This window comes from Parasteatoda tepidariorum, chromosome 10 (genome assembly GCF_043381705.1).
Source record: "Parasteatoda tepidariorum isolate YZ-2023 chromosome 10, CAS_Ptep_4.0, whole genome shotgun sequence".
Lineage (NCBI taxonomy): Eukaryota > Metazoa > Arthropoda > Arachnida > Araneae > Theridiidae > Parasteatoda > Parasteatoda tepidariorum.
The window spans coordinates 33,516,124-33,530,855 of NC_092213.1; the positions used below are offsets into that span (position 1 = coordinate 33,516,124).

General features: G+C 27.3%; 1 long non-coding RNA gene across 4 annotated transcripts in view; it reads left to right on the forward strand.

The window, feature by feature from the left end:
- The window catches only part of LOC107437847 (uncharacterized), a 336,010-nt gene that overhangs the window by 304,529 nt on the left and 16,749 nt on the right, over positions 1-14,732 (forward strand). For all 4 annotated transcript variants that reach the window (XR_011638002.1, XR_011638001.1, XR_011638004.1 and 1 more), the window contains one exon: positions 635-774. This is a non-coding gene — a long non-coding RNA (uncharacterized lncRNA). The remainder of the gene's footprint in view (positions 1-634; positions 775-14,732) is intronic.

Genomic DNA, 14,732 nt, shown 5'->3' on the forward strand with positions numbered 1-14,732 from the left:
AAATCAAGCATTACCACTTTAATAAATTTATTAATATTATATTAATACAAAATATTTAACAGTTTAAAAGTTTTATTCTAAGCTGTGATTAGTTATTCAGACTAAATAGTTTTATTCTAAGCTATGATTTGTTATTCAAACTAAATAGTTTTATTTTTGATTATTATTAGTAATTAAAACTGAGTAGTTTTATTCTAAACTATTTTCAGTATTCCAGACAAAATAAATGTATTCTAAGCTACAACTAATAGTTCAAACTAATAGTTTTATTTGAAATAAACTAAAAGTGATGATTCTTAGCCAAATATTAAAACACGCTACTCTAAATATTTTATATAATAATAGCAGTCAGATTTATCGATTTCAAATTGATATCAGTTAAGAAAATGTATTAGCAATAAATTTTAGGTTAATTTAAAGTACCGTAATAATAGTTCATTAATACAGATTTAATTCCGATTCATCACAACTTTTATTTATTTATTTCATAATGCTCTAATGCAAAATAGGAATTTTTTAAAAAATTTATCTGCTATCGATCTTTATAACTAATAACAATAGTTTTTGAAAAGTTTCAATTTAAATACATATGTGTAAACTCTAACTTTCTTCAACTATCATTTCTCATCTTCAGGTGATGCTGAGGATGAAGGATGCACTTGGAAGGAGAGCAAGATGATACCATTGGCTGACGCGGGAAAATCGGAGAAGATGCTTGGGAGCTGTTTTTCATTGGACGACATCCAGGAGGTCGGAGAGAAGGGATTGGAAGAGGTAGGCATGAGGCAAAGATGAGGTACTAAAAGGGGTGACAGCCAATGTGAGATAGGGTTGTGTGTAGAAAGGGTTTGTCGTGTGATAGACAACCAATGATTGCCTGAGGCCTACTATAGGTTTCAGTTTGTTGATTTCTGAAAGGCGCGAATTTCAAATATTCAGTCATCAAAAAAGAATGTTACGTTTTTAAATAAGTTCAAAATAAAAAAGTGTTTCATATTCAGAAATTTAAAGCAAAAAATTATTTTTAGAATTTAATACCTATGCTCCTCGAACAGTTAGATCTTAATATAGTGTTATATTTTGTCAAAAATTCATGAATGTTGACTATAATATAGTCACTATTAGTTCAAAAAATACGGTTTAATTGAAAGATCCGAACATAAAAATGTCTTCGTTATCTTAATAAATATAATTTTTTTAACGAAAAATTCTAACAAATTACGTTATATTCTAAATTATATAACCAATAAATTATATAACCGGTGGCATAGTTTCCCAGGGGAAAATGAAGTTTGGTACCGTCATTGGAGCAGTAAATTCCTGCTCCTGATTTGGCACCAATCTTTTAACCATTAGTGTACCATATTAGGCATTTGCCTTTAAGCCACCAAGGAGAATTAAATCATTCATCTCTAGTAGGAAAATGGATCTTGAAGGGCTTGTGAAAAGCATATCTTAGTGACATATAGTCACTAGGCATAATAAAAGATGGTATATCCATCACTTGTGAAACAAGATGTCCCCATGACAAGTGTTTGGAATAATATACTATAAATAACACTTTTCAAACAATATAATTTTATTAAAAATTTAAAACTACCTTTCATACAAAAAGTATTAATAATTAGCACAATTATTTTTGGTAATAACAAAATATTTCCCCTTAAAATTATTTTAAGGTTTTAGTTAGAATTTATTCGAAAATCTTAAGATATTTTTTAAAATTTTCTTTTTTCTTTAAAATATCTTCAGAGCTTTTTAAAGACATATTTTTTTTTTGCCTACTTAACTTTTTGTTTAAAATGTTAGCTTGATCCTTTCCTTATTACCACTATTTTAACACTATCAGAAACAAATCTCTCCCTTTTTACAATTTAGCTATCCATGAGCTGTATTTCGTTACTTTATATAATAATTTCGTCCCGAAATCAAGTGATTTATAACAAAACGAAAACTTTCAAATATAATACGAAAATGCTTCCTCAACTCAAATACTCAACGCAGTGCATTGTGGGAGATCGTTAACGAAAATGACGAAACTAGAATGAAGACTTGACAATCAAAAATAAAGTCACGAAACAAGCAAACTGTTCTATACGTTGGGCAAGGAGTTGCCCTCGTAACAAGAAGATCCCGGGTTCGAATCCTTGGTCTAATTTATCGTTGCGTCTTATCTGTCCGTGTGTTATATGGTGACATTGGTCCACCAATATGGTGCCAAAGTTAAAGTGGTTATTTGAAAAGATAGGTGCCTTAGACACTAAAAGATTTTCTGTTTCGTTTTATTTTATTTATTTATTTTGGAGGAAAAGAGTGATGGAATATTTCTTCACTTTTGTGAAATTCGTTTCTTCAAAGAATAGACGATAGTTATTTCGCCACATTGACGAAATGTTAACACGTAGCAGAACAGTTTCGTCAAAAATGAAGAAAGTTTCGTGAAATTTAAGTATTCAGTTTTTGCAGTAAAGTTGGTTTCAACAACTAGTTGTGTAGCAAAAAAAATGTAATTGTTTTGTATGTTGGATTACTTTGTGAAAAAGTAAATTCTGAAAGAAAGAAAAAACTGAATGAATTCAGCATAACTTCTATGCCTGTATTTTAAAATTTTCTACAAATTTTCTGTTTAAAATAAAATTTGAAAATACATAAGACTTTGTAGACAATTAAAAGATTTAAAAAGTGCGCCAAACAGAAAGTTTTTAGGGAAGTCATCACATTATTTTTAATAAGGATTTTCTTTAAGAATTTGCAAAACTATCTCGCAAATTGTTTAGCAAAATATTAACCAAAATTGTCTGTCCAATTTTGTGTCATAATAAATCAGGATTAAATAGTGCATATATCGAAAATATGTTGCTCACATGCATTTCAGCAGTTTTTGGTCCCAAGTTTTATTTAGTTCGTGCATAAAATATTAAAGTAATTCTTTAACAAATTTACATGAAAGTTTAAAAGACATTGTAGCTGCAATTATGTCTTTACTAAACTATTCATCAAAAAATATGTACTCCAGAAAAGGAAATAAGAATAAAAAATAGTATTAACAGTATTGAGGTAAAGTAACACTTGAAAACGTCTTAATGTATGATTTTTTCTGTTTTATTAAAAGGTTCTCTAAATCTTAAAAGACATTATATCTGTAACTGAAGCTTACAATAACATAAATTTTATTTTACAGTAAAGTTTCCGATAGTAAATATTAATTTATTTTCTTCTAAACATGTATTCGTTTAGAAATTTTTATAAAATATTATGTGCAATTTTGTTTCATTTTGCGTTTTATGATAACATTATGTTCATACTAATATTATTTTCATAATAATAATATTTTCTTAATGTACGCATAATTCTCTCATTTATCATCCTAATATGTATGAAATAAATATTAGTTAGTTAAATTAGCTCCAGACACAATTTTAAATTTAAAGATATATGTTATTAAAGCATTCGTCTTCTTTCTATATTAAAGTACAAATAATTAAAAAAAAGTATTTTTATTACATTTCGATTAGATATCCGAAATAACAAAATGAAATATACTGTTTAAAAAAACATGTGTTATTTCAAATTAAAATATACATTAAAATTTTTCTGAAAATTCTATTTAAAATTAATAGATATTTATCACCAAGTTACGATCTTCGTTGGTGGCCGAATTAAAAGAGAAACAAAAAATTTAAATATTACCCTAAAATATCTGATTCACTTTTTACATAACAAACAAATATTGTATACATCACTCAAAAATTCATTTTTCTTTCGAAGCAAATAATGCATAAGCTAAAATGGTTTTTTAAACTGAAAAAAAAAGAAACTCCTCAAGGTAAACTGATGTTTTATTTATTTTTCATATTCTCTGAAATAAATAGTTTTCTTAACTTTAATAGCAATCGAATCATCTCGTAAAAACAGTTCGGTGCCTATAAGACGTTGTTCATATTAATTAAGGGAAACCGAAACCTTAAATCTTCTTCACGGTCTCAGTTACAACAACTAGAATTTCAGCAACGAAAAAAAATCACAGAAGCAGCACTTATATATTTAAGTTTATTTATTTCTCTTGATAAAAAAAGCAAAAATTAAAGAGTTAGATATTTGGGTTGGGAATACTTATTCCATCATCAGTAATACATATCATATCTAGCAATCATTTCTAACTCTAATTTTTTTTTCTTCTTTCTACTCTAATTGCGTTTACATATATATAAATATATATATATATATGGGCAGATCTCTAAAACCATTATCTTTTGATAATAAAAAAAATAATTAAAAATAATAAACACACTATTCTTTACACCTCAGAATTGTCTAAAAATGTTTAAAATATCGGAAAATAATCGTGAACATTGAAAATTCTGATGCCCTTGTAAGTATAAACAAAATATTAAAATTTTGAGCTAATTTTTCTAGGTTTATAATCACAAACTGTCATTCGGTGAGGTTACAGTTACGATGTCAAGACCGTAATCAGACCCAGATCTAAAAAGTAAATGTTAAAATCAATTAAAATTTTGATCACACGTTTGTCATTGCCTAATTTATTTTCTGTGTTGTGAGCGTCCCATTGCGTTGCATCTGAGTAAAGTTTTCGATCTATTTTCTAGGACCGTAACTTTGTCAGACCGTAACTTTGTCAGATAACCGTAACTTTGTCAGATCCCAGACCGTAACTTTGTCAAACAGTAACCTCAGGATTAATTAATTGAATTTAACATATCAGAACTTAGTTTTTTCCCTATGTTTTACTAATTGAAAATATTTTTTGACTGAAAATAATTAAAGTAAGTCCTTTTATACATTTTATAACAATTTAACTTAATATTAAAATTTTTCAATTCATTTTTGATACTAATAATTTTTGATGAAAAACAAAGGGTAAATATGGATGAAATTATTAAAAAGAAAAAATTGCTNTATATATGGGCAGATCTCTAAAACCATTATCTTTTGATAATAAAAAAAATAATTAAAAATAATAAACACACTATTCTTTACACCTCAGAATTGTCTAAAAATGTTTAAAATATCGGAAAATAATCGTGAACATTGAAAATTCTGATGCCCTTGTAAGTATAAACAAAATATTAAAATTTTGAGCTAATTTTTCTAGGTTTATAATCACAAGCTGTCATTCGGTGAGGTTACAGTTACGATGTCAAGACCGTAATCAGACCCAGATCTAAAAAGTAAATGTTAAAATCAATTAAAATTTTGATCACACGTTTGTCATTGCCTAATTTATTTTCTGTGTTGTGCGCATCCCATTGCGTTGCATCTGAGTAAAGTTTTCGGTCTATTTTCTAGGACCGTAACTTTGTCAGACAACTGTAATTTTGTCAGACAGTAACTTTGTCAGATAACCGTAACTTTGTCAGATCCCAAACCGTAACTTTGTGAAACAGTAGCCTCAGGATTGGTTAATTGAATTAACATATCAGAACTTAGTTTTTTCCCAAAGTTTTATAAATTGAAGATATTTTTTGACAGAAAATAATTATAGTAAGCCTTTTTATACATTTTATAACAATTTAACTTAATATAAAAATTTTTCAATTCATTTATGATACGAATAATTTTTGATGAAAAACAAAGGGAAAATATGGATGAAATTATTAAAAAGAAAAAATTGCTCAATAAAATAAAAATAGATTCAATAAGTATATATGTTAATTAAATAAATGATACTTTAGTCGTTTTTATGATTTTTAATTAAATGTATATAAACCTAGAAAAATTAGCTCGAAAATTTTAATTTTTTGTTTATACTTATAAAGGCATCAAAATTTTCGATTTTTGCGATTATTTTCTGATATTTTATACATTTTCAAACAATTCTGGAGGTGTAAAAATAGTGTGCCTATTATTTTTTTATTATTATTATTTTCAAAAATTAAAGGTTTTAGAGATCTGCCCATATATATATTTATATTTATGTATCTATAGATATAGATAAATAGATAGATGGACAATCGAGCGTACATGCATGCATATCGTATATATACACTCGGAAAACCTGCACTTTATTTATTTTTAAACAATAAATCTGCACAATACTGTTGTTTAAGTACATAAATATTTTACAAACCCTGAATCATTCCTAAAAAATAATCATCTCATAGATCATATTTTAATGTAGTATTTACGTTTGTTCTATGACAGTGAGTTTCCATTTGGTAGATAGTTAGTTTAGTTAGTTCAAAGTTTTTTAAGGCAAGAGCAAGAAATAAATGGCTGTACTTAAACATAAATACCATATTTCTCGGTTTAAATAAAGGGTTTTTTGGTATGGAAAACAGGTATTTTACGGTATTAACTAAATTGAGATATAGGATTTAATATCCTTAAGGCATAAAAGTAGTAGTATTATGAGAATTATAGTCAATTAGTAAGAGTAAAGTAGCCATTAACTAAAGAAAAGTAATTTTTAGGAGTCTGATACATCTGCAAATAAATTTTCACTATTTTTGAGAATTTTCTTTCTCATTCGTTGCATCCGTATGAAATTATATAGCTGTTATTAAATTTATATTTCATAAGACATTAGTTTCTTAACAAGTTATATTGTTAAAATTATTAGAATATGTTAAATAAATATTTCTTTACTATGATAAATTTTCTTTCAATGAATTGTAAAAAAAGATGAATTTTCATTGAATGAAGGAAAATGAATTTTTTTTTTCTGTAAAAAATATCAAACTTAACTACTATCTAACAATCACGAGAAGAGCTCTCAATGAGGTTGGTATCAGTGAAGATGGGTCTAGTCTCGCGGTTGCCAAACAGTTTATCACCTTACGTATTAATTCTTCTTAAACCAGCTTACGTAATACTATTATTACTTAATCTGATTTATAACTTTGGCCTCAGAATCATTTAAAGATGTTTTGGATCCAGGGAAAGATCTCATTGTTCAACGATGAACCGAATTTTCTGAGAGAACTATTAAAAACAAAATTATTTACTAATTAGTTTAAATTGATTTGCTTAAAGCGGCTTTTTTCTCTCTACTGTCAAAGGATAACGTTTCGCAAGATTTTTTGTATGATAATGTACATTTTTCGATAAGTTTACTTACTTATATTAAGAAAAACCATATATGAGAGTGTTAAGATTATATATTCTTTATAATTGATTATATATCCACAAACATTATGCCAAAACATTCTATTCTTTTTTTTTATTAAAATTTGCTTTTCCGAATTATAAAAAATTCTATAATGTAGTAATTTTTGGATATAATTCAATTCTTTACAGTTCAGGAAAAATAGAATCATACCTTTAATTAAAAGGAGCAACCAGATCGTAGTTATTGTACGCAAACCCTGAATGAAACGAGCTGTTTAATCTTAATATCTTTCAAATTTGAATTAAAACTAGATAGTTCATGAGAATTAGTTAAAACTAGATAGTTTATGAGATAAAAACTAGTACAGTTTCAGCGGTAGGTATTATTTCCAAAAATGAATGGAACAATTTTTTTCCACCATCTCTTAAAAGTAAATTAAAGTTACTGAAATGAATGCTTAGAAAAACTACAAAATTAAATAAAATTCAAACAAAAATTTGAAATTTAATAAGATTTAAAAACTTCTGATTTTATCATTTTTTATTTGTTCTAACAATTCGTTAATGGTATGGCATTACTGACAATATGAGTAATAAAAATTATTGCAAAAATGTTATAAAATGTTTTTTTTTTTAAATATAAGGCATCATTATTTTAAATAAAAGCAAACACTGTTACATTTCTTTTACCTGAAGAAGAAAAGAGCTGAAATTTAAATATTTGAATTTATTTTGCATTTACCATTCAAAACATCTGGGTAGCTTTTTGCCGGAATATAATTATTCTGTTTGATCCATTTTCTTGAAAAAAGAAAAAAACACTTAACGACCTTTAACTCATAGAAATGCTGATACTAGCAAAAAGAATGTTTCCCAGAATTTAAAATAGACGCATTAAAATTTGGTTACGGAATACGAGCTAAGTATTAATTCCTCATTTTATATTCGATTAGTTTCGAAAACAGGATCAATAACGATTAAATGCTTAAAACTTTTATCAATCTTTGACAAAACTTTGAAGACTTTAATGTCTTTCATTAGGAGATATACTCAAAAACAATTTATGAACTTACAATAATTTTACAAAATGCTATTGAAATTTCATTTTTCATTTTAAAACATGATTATTGGGAAGAATTTTAATTCCTTATTTTATATTCTTTTATTTACGAAGACAAAATCAATAAGAACAATCAGTACTCTTATAAATAATTGCAGGAGAAAATTTTGAAAAACAAATTACTTTTTATTGAAAAAACTGAAAAGTAGTTCACAAAATTAAATAGAATAATAGTTACTGATATAAAGGTTTAATTCTTGATTATGCTACTAATTCTTGGTTATGGTTTAGGAATTAAGTACTAATTACGCACATCACTCTGGATTGATTTCTAAAACAAAGTTAACGGCGATAAAATGCGTAAAAGTTTTGTGAATATTTGTGGGAGGGGACTTTAACGAACAGTGCATCGCTAACAATGCACAATATTAATATACGATAATAAATGAGTATGATAAATGAGTTTCTTTATAGTAAGTTTTTCTCAAGACAAATTATGGCTTAGGAATTAGGTACTAGTTAGACATATCACTCTGGATTGATTTCAAAAACAGAGTTAATGGCGATAAAATTAGTAAAAATTTTGTGAATATTTGTGGGAAGGGACTTTAACGAACAGTGCATCGCTAACAATGCACAATATTATTATACGATGATAAATGAGTATGATAAATGAGTTTCTTTATAGTAAGTTTTTCTCATGACAACTTATGGCTTAGTTACAGCTTAGGAATTAAGTATTAATTACACATATCACTCTGGATTGATTTCAAAAGCAAAGTTAATGGCGATAAAATGAGTAAAAATTTTGTGAATATTTATGAGAAGGGACTTTAACGAACAGTGCACCGCTAACAATGCACAATATTATTATACGATGATTAATGAGTGTCTTCATAGTAAGTTTTTCTCATGACAATGAGTTATTCATTTTAATTCATGATTATGAAGAATTATTCGTCACTTATTTTGTATTCGCTTATTTTTGAAGACAAGTCAAATGAGGGGTGTTGATTAATAAAATAAATTAGAATTTTTATTAATAATTACGGGGAAAACGCTTGAAAAACAAAACACTATTTAATGAAAAAAACTGAAAAATAATTCACAAATCTAAATTTATATCTATCTGCGCTAACTAGGCCCACCTTATGAGGAAAATTCATTGCGTGAATCTGGGTACATACTGTAACTGAGAGAAATAATCGGTCAATCTCATGTCCGCCTAAACAGGGGTTCGAATTCCAGCGCTGGTACCTCAATATTTCTTCTATTCCTCAATACATGAAGAGTTTCTACGTCCTGCACTCTTCAATCGACTATTAGAACACGAAACTATCATTCACACCTAAATGACGCAATACCCGCAGAGCTCCAAAGTCCATTTAAGAATTTTATAATTTAGAAACTATGATATTTGTAAATGTTTACAAAACCGCATAGTTTTTAATTCACGGTTTTTTAACCATATCAGTTGAAAACGGTTTCAATACCGTAAAGGTAATAAATTTTATTTACCATAAAGTTTATTGTTTATCAGTTGGACCGACAGCTGCCGCATATTTTACTATGATTTCAGAATGAAAATTCTAATAGTATACATAATTTTGACTGAAAATTTTCCCATAACGAACTTTTATAATGAATTTTCACAATAAATCCTCCCATAATGATTTTTGATTATGTAATTTTCTAACGTGCACAATTAACTATGATTCGTCTACATCATAAATTCTCATAATGAACAAGATGATCAAAAGTATTCCTTAACTAAAGTAATTCTGTATTTTAAATTTTTAAAAAAAATATCTTATTTGTTGAAATAGACAATAATTAAAATTACCCTTTATGACTTTTTTTATTCACTTTTTTTAATACAATTTCATTTTATTAAATTCTTCACCAGAACTTGTTTAAATTTTGCTTTCAGTTTCTTTTACTATTCTTTTTAACATTAAACACTTACTGGAGACAAAAACAACTTCAATTGCAGTCTAATGTGTGTGAAAAATTTAACAAAATGAAAAAAAAAAACATTATGAAAAACTATTCCCTCAATCATTCTACTACACAATACGGCGCCATATGACCATACACAACAACTTCTAAACGCAATTAAGCTCCTCATAATGACCAAGGCAGGACCCAACGCATCCTTTAACTAAGGTACTTCTTTAATTTTTTTATATTTTTAATGCTCATTTTTACACGGTCACCGTTGATGACCGGCTGCGAATTCAGCTAACGCCGCTTGACCCAACTGATCTCTAAATTACAGGTCTCGTGAAGTATATGGGACTACGAAGCCAAACTACAGTGGCTCCGTTTTCTTTAATTTGCTCAAAAAAAAGCTTTTTTTTCTCCTTAATGGTACTTTCAAGAAATGAAATGTTTGCGGACAAAGATGATTTCTTACCTTTTTTCTAGTTTTCTCTTCTTTTTTCATACTTCAGAATACCATCACGTAGACATTGCCATAGGTTACTGGTTTTTATCTCTAATTTCGGATTTAAAAATGACCTTTGGGTCATCATGTTTTGGGTTCTTGGCGATTAAATCATTAGAGCAGAGCCAATAATTTGAGCTATACTTGAGTCTTTGCTTTTTAATGATTGGTTTTCATTAGGGGGTTATTTTTTGTTTAGCTTGAAATTTGGTGGCTTGGTTGTTTGAGTTCCTTGATGAGATCCGTGAGGAATAATTAATATTCGCGAACATCACGTTTTTATGAAGTTTCACGCTTTTCAGTCTTTTGAGGAATATGAATTTGAAAACTAGCAAAACAAATCACTTATTCAGGATAGCTTCACACAAGAAAAAGGCAGTTTAAGTAACTTCACTGCTTATTAATTGTAAACACATCTTTATTAGTGTTAAGACAGACATTACTTATTAAAAACAAACAATTGAAAAAAGCACCTTACTTGTCACCTACGTTGCACGTTCGATTTCTTACATTTTCATAAATGATTCAAAAGAAAAGATATTAAATCACTTTGACAAAAGCATAAACCTTTTATGCGTCATTAATATGCTTTGATGTGCATACCATCCCGTACGGATTTGGTACATTTAAAAAGCAAGGATTTATATATTTGTTTCGAATTTAAAACAACTAATTAAAAGAACTTATTAATCAACTACTTCACACGTCAGATTGTTTATACTTTTCAGTAATGAGCCAAAATAAATGGCATGAAATCAATTTGATAAATGCATTCATTTTTAATGTGTCATTAATTTGGGGGAGGGGATACTTTTATACTTGAGTATGTATTCAGTAAGTGTACAAACCACAAGGTACAAGCAGCAACACAAGGTCTTTCTCATTTAAGACAAATGATTGAAAGTTCTTATTTATCAACTGCCTTACAACAAATTACTTACAACTTTTATTATTGAAAGTACCTATTTGTCAACTACTTTACACGTCTGTTAGCTTACTACTTTTGTTATTGAACCAAAATACATAAATATAGAATCAATTTGATATAAGTATCCATTTTCAATAGGTCATTTATTTGGTGGGATACTTCCATCCTTGAGTACGTATTTGGTACTAGTGTAAAACTGACATTTTTATATATTTTTTCTCCTTTAAAACAAATAATTGAAAGCAATTACTGGTCAACTCTTTAGTGCGTAAATTTAAAATAAATTTGATAAAAGAATCCCATTTTAATGCATCATTACTTTGGTTGTATGCGTGTACTTTGAGTGCCTTGCTTGATGAATGGGCAAAACTCAAATTTATATTTTTTTTTCCTCATTTAAACCAAGTAAAGGGATTATCAGCTTTTTAGTATGCTTATTTGTACTTTTTAGGAATATAAAAGTTAATATAAGCATCAAATTTTTTGATGCTCAATTTATTTTGGATTGAATGCACTTGTAATGCACTTAAATATTTTAATAAATAATAATTTGGTCTTGATAAATGCACTTGTAATACACTAAAATAGTTTAATAAATAATGATTTGGACTTAATAAATGCCCTTGTAATGCTCTTAAATAGCTTAATAAATAATTATTTGGTCTTAATAAATGCACTTGTGATACACTAAAACAGTTTAATAAATAATAATTAGGTTTAATAAATGCACTTGTAACGCACAAATGCACTTAATGCACTCTTTTACGTATTTGGTTTGATAGCTATATTCTCTTGTAAGCATTTGATTTGGTGTGCACAAAATTCATATTTATAAATTTCTTTCTCATTTACAACTCATAAGAAAAAGTTTCTCATTTATCAAGATTATTGATTTGATTATTCAAGTCCCTTAAAGTAAACTGAGAGGAATGATTGGAATTATGGACGAAAATAGAGTTGTAGAAAGTTCCACGTTCTGAAGTCAGACAAAAATATGGATTTGAAATCTAATAAAATAAAACATTTTATTTAGTACTGCGTTGCCCAAAAATTTCAGTTTAAATAATAAGGCCCTTTACCCATTTTAAATGAGAAACCAATTTTAATTATAAGTGCTAAAACAGGGTTTTAATATGTGTATAAAACCAAAATGAATAAACCATTAAAAAATAAAGGTTTTTATCAGTTTATTTTATTATATATATTGCATCTGAATAAATAAAATTTGGAAAATTGGAAAACCAACGTAGATGAAAAAATAAGTGTTATTGAATATTATTTCAAAAAATAAGAAAGAAATCAATTAATTAAAGTTATTTTTGCTATTTACCGTCGGTATACTTCATTATTTCAGTTTAAAAATCTTTAGCAGTTGCAAATATGCTTCTCAGCAATTTTATTTCTCATGAAAAGCAATTAATTAAATTAAAGTTTTTTAGAAATTAAAGTTAAAACATTTGACGACAAATTTTATTTTATATAATATATTTTATTTTATATAATATTGGACTTTTCAAACTTTATTGCGCTAAATTTTACGAAACTGATTTTTTTCAAAATACTGCTCTTGTAGAAGAATTCTAAGGATGAAAACTAACATTTTAAATAAGGTTTTGAGTATTGTATTATCCAATATATTTGTTATTAAATAACAATGTTTCGTAGAATTATTCATGTTCAAAAATAAAAAGTTTAAAAATTAAATTTTAATAATTTTCCAATTTTTTAAATCGTTATTAATTTAAAGATTAATAATTATTTTTTTTCAAGCAAAGAAAAGTCTGCTATACATGTGAAAAATAATAATATAAAAATACACATTAAAAAATTCTTAATAACTTTTTAGGTTTATATTCGTTGTAAATTACTGAAAAGTGATTTAAAAAGTAATCAATATCCTTCGAAAATTCACTAAATTTTATGTGCAATTTTCATACGTTATTGCTATATGGCACATAAAATTTTTTATCCACACTAACATGAAGTTTAATAGTCGTCCGAACTAGCACCATTCGTCAGCTGTAAAATTATGTCAAAAAAATAAAAATAAAAAATTTCATTGAGAAATCGTCTGCTTAATATGAACGCACGAACAGAAGACAAACGACCTTCAACCCTATGTCCCGTGTCTTTGCCCCAGATTTTTTTCCATCCTTCAAAAAAAAAGTAGAAAAGAACTTCTTGAAAACAAACCTATAAGGAAAAAAATACGGATGCTAAATCTTCGAATAAAAAATAATAAATCCTCTAAATCTTCCCCAACCCTACTGAGATTTCTAGAACCTTCTTTTTGCCTTAAAAATGCTACTGTTTGTGCAGGCTGCACGCGCGACAAGACGATTTTTTTTTTTTCGGTTTCTTTAAGTTCCTTTTTTTTTTTCAAACTCAACCCCCTATACGTCTTCTTTCTATTATTATTTATAACGGGACAGAGTTTCGAACTTTGATTCGATGATATTTATGCAGCTTATACTGGTTAGGCCACAGATTTTTTGCGACAGCTTCTCGCTCCTTTTTGCCCTAGGGCCCAAAAAGCCAACGCGCCATTTTTTTCTTCTCAAGCAGTTCTCCCGTCAACATTGTTTCCGATAATTCGATTTATTTGTCGGAATTTTGCTCAGATAACATTCCAGATCATATTTTTGAAGCTATAAACTTGCGATAGTCGATTTTTATTAGAAGCCTCGAGTTACATTTTTAGTAAAGAGGGCAAACTCCATTGCTACTTGAAGGGTGTTGACAACAATTGCTTTTACTAAATTCTAATTTAATTTTTAATTCTCTACAACGTTGCTTTTTGTATGTTAACTTTTCAACAACTTAGAACAGTGAATATATCAAGTGATATTGATAATAAATTTAAATAGTCAAAAATACTAACGTTTGGAATTTATTTGACAATTTTACAATGGATAAACTCAATGAAATTAGTATTTAACTAATAAATGTTACTTAATTCGATTTTTTATGAGAAACTTACCAATCAGTATATTTTTAAGGTGGGTATATTTAATAAATTGTCAGCAATTATCACTATTATCTATCACTTTATACACGAAGAAAGAAATTCCGAAAAAATTATAGTACAATATAGTAATGGCATTTCCGGTAAAATAATAATAATAATAATTTAGGTAAATAAAACCAAAACATACGGTATTTAAACCATTCATTTGGTAATTTTCCCCTTCATATGGTAAATGTTTACCGAAATTTTTTGTTTTCAA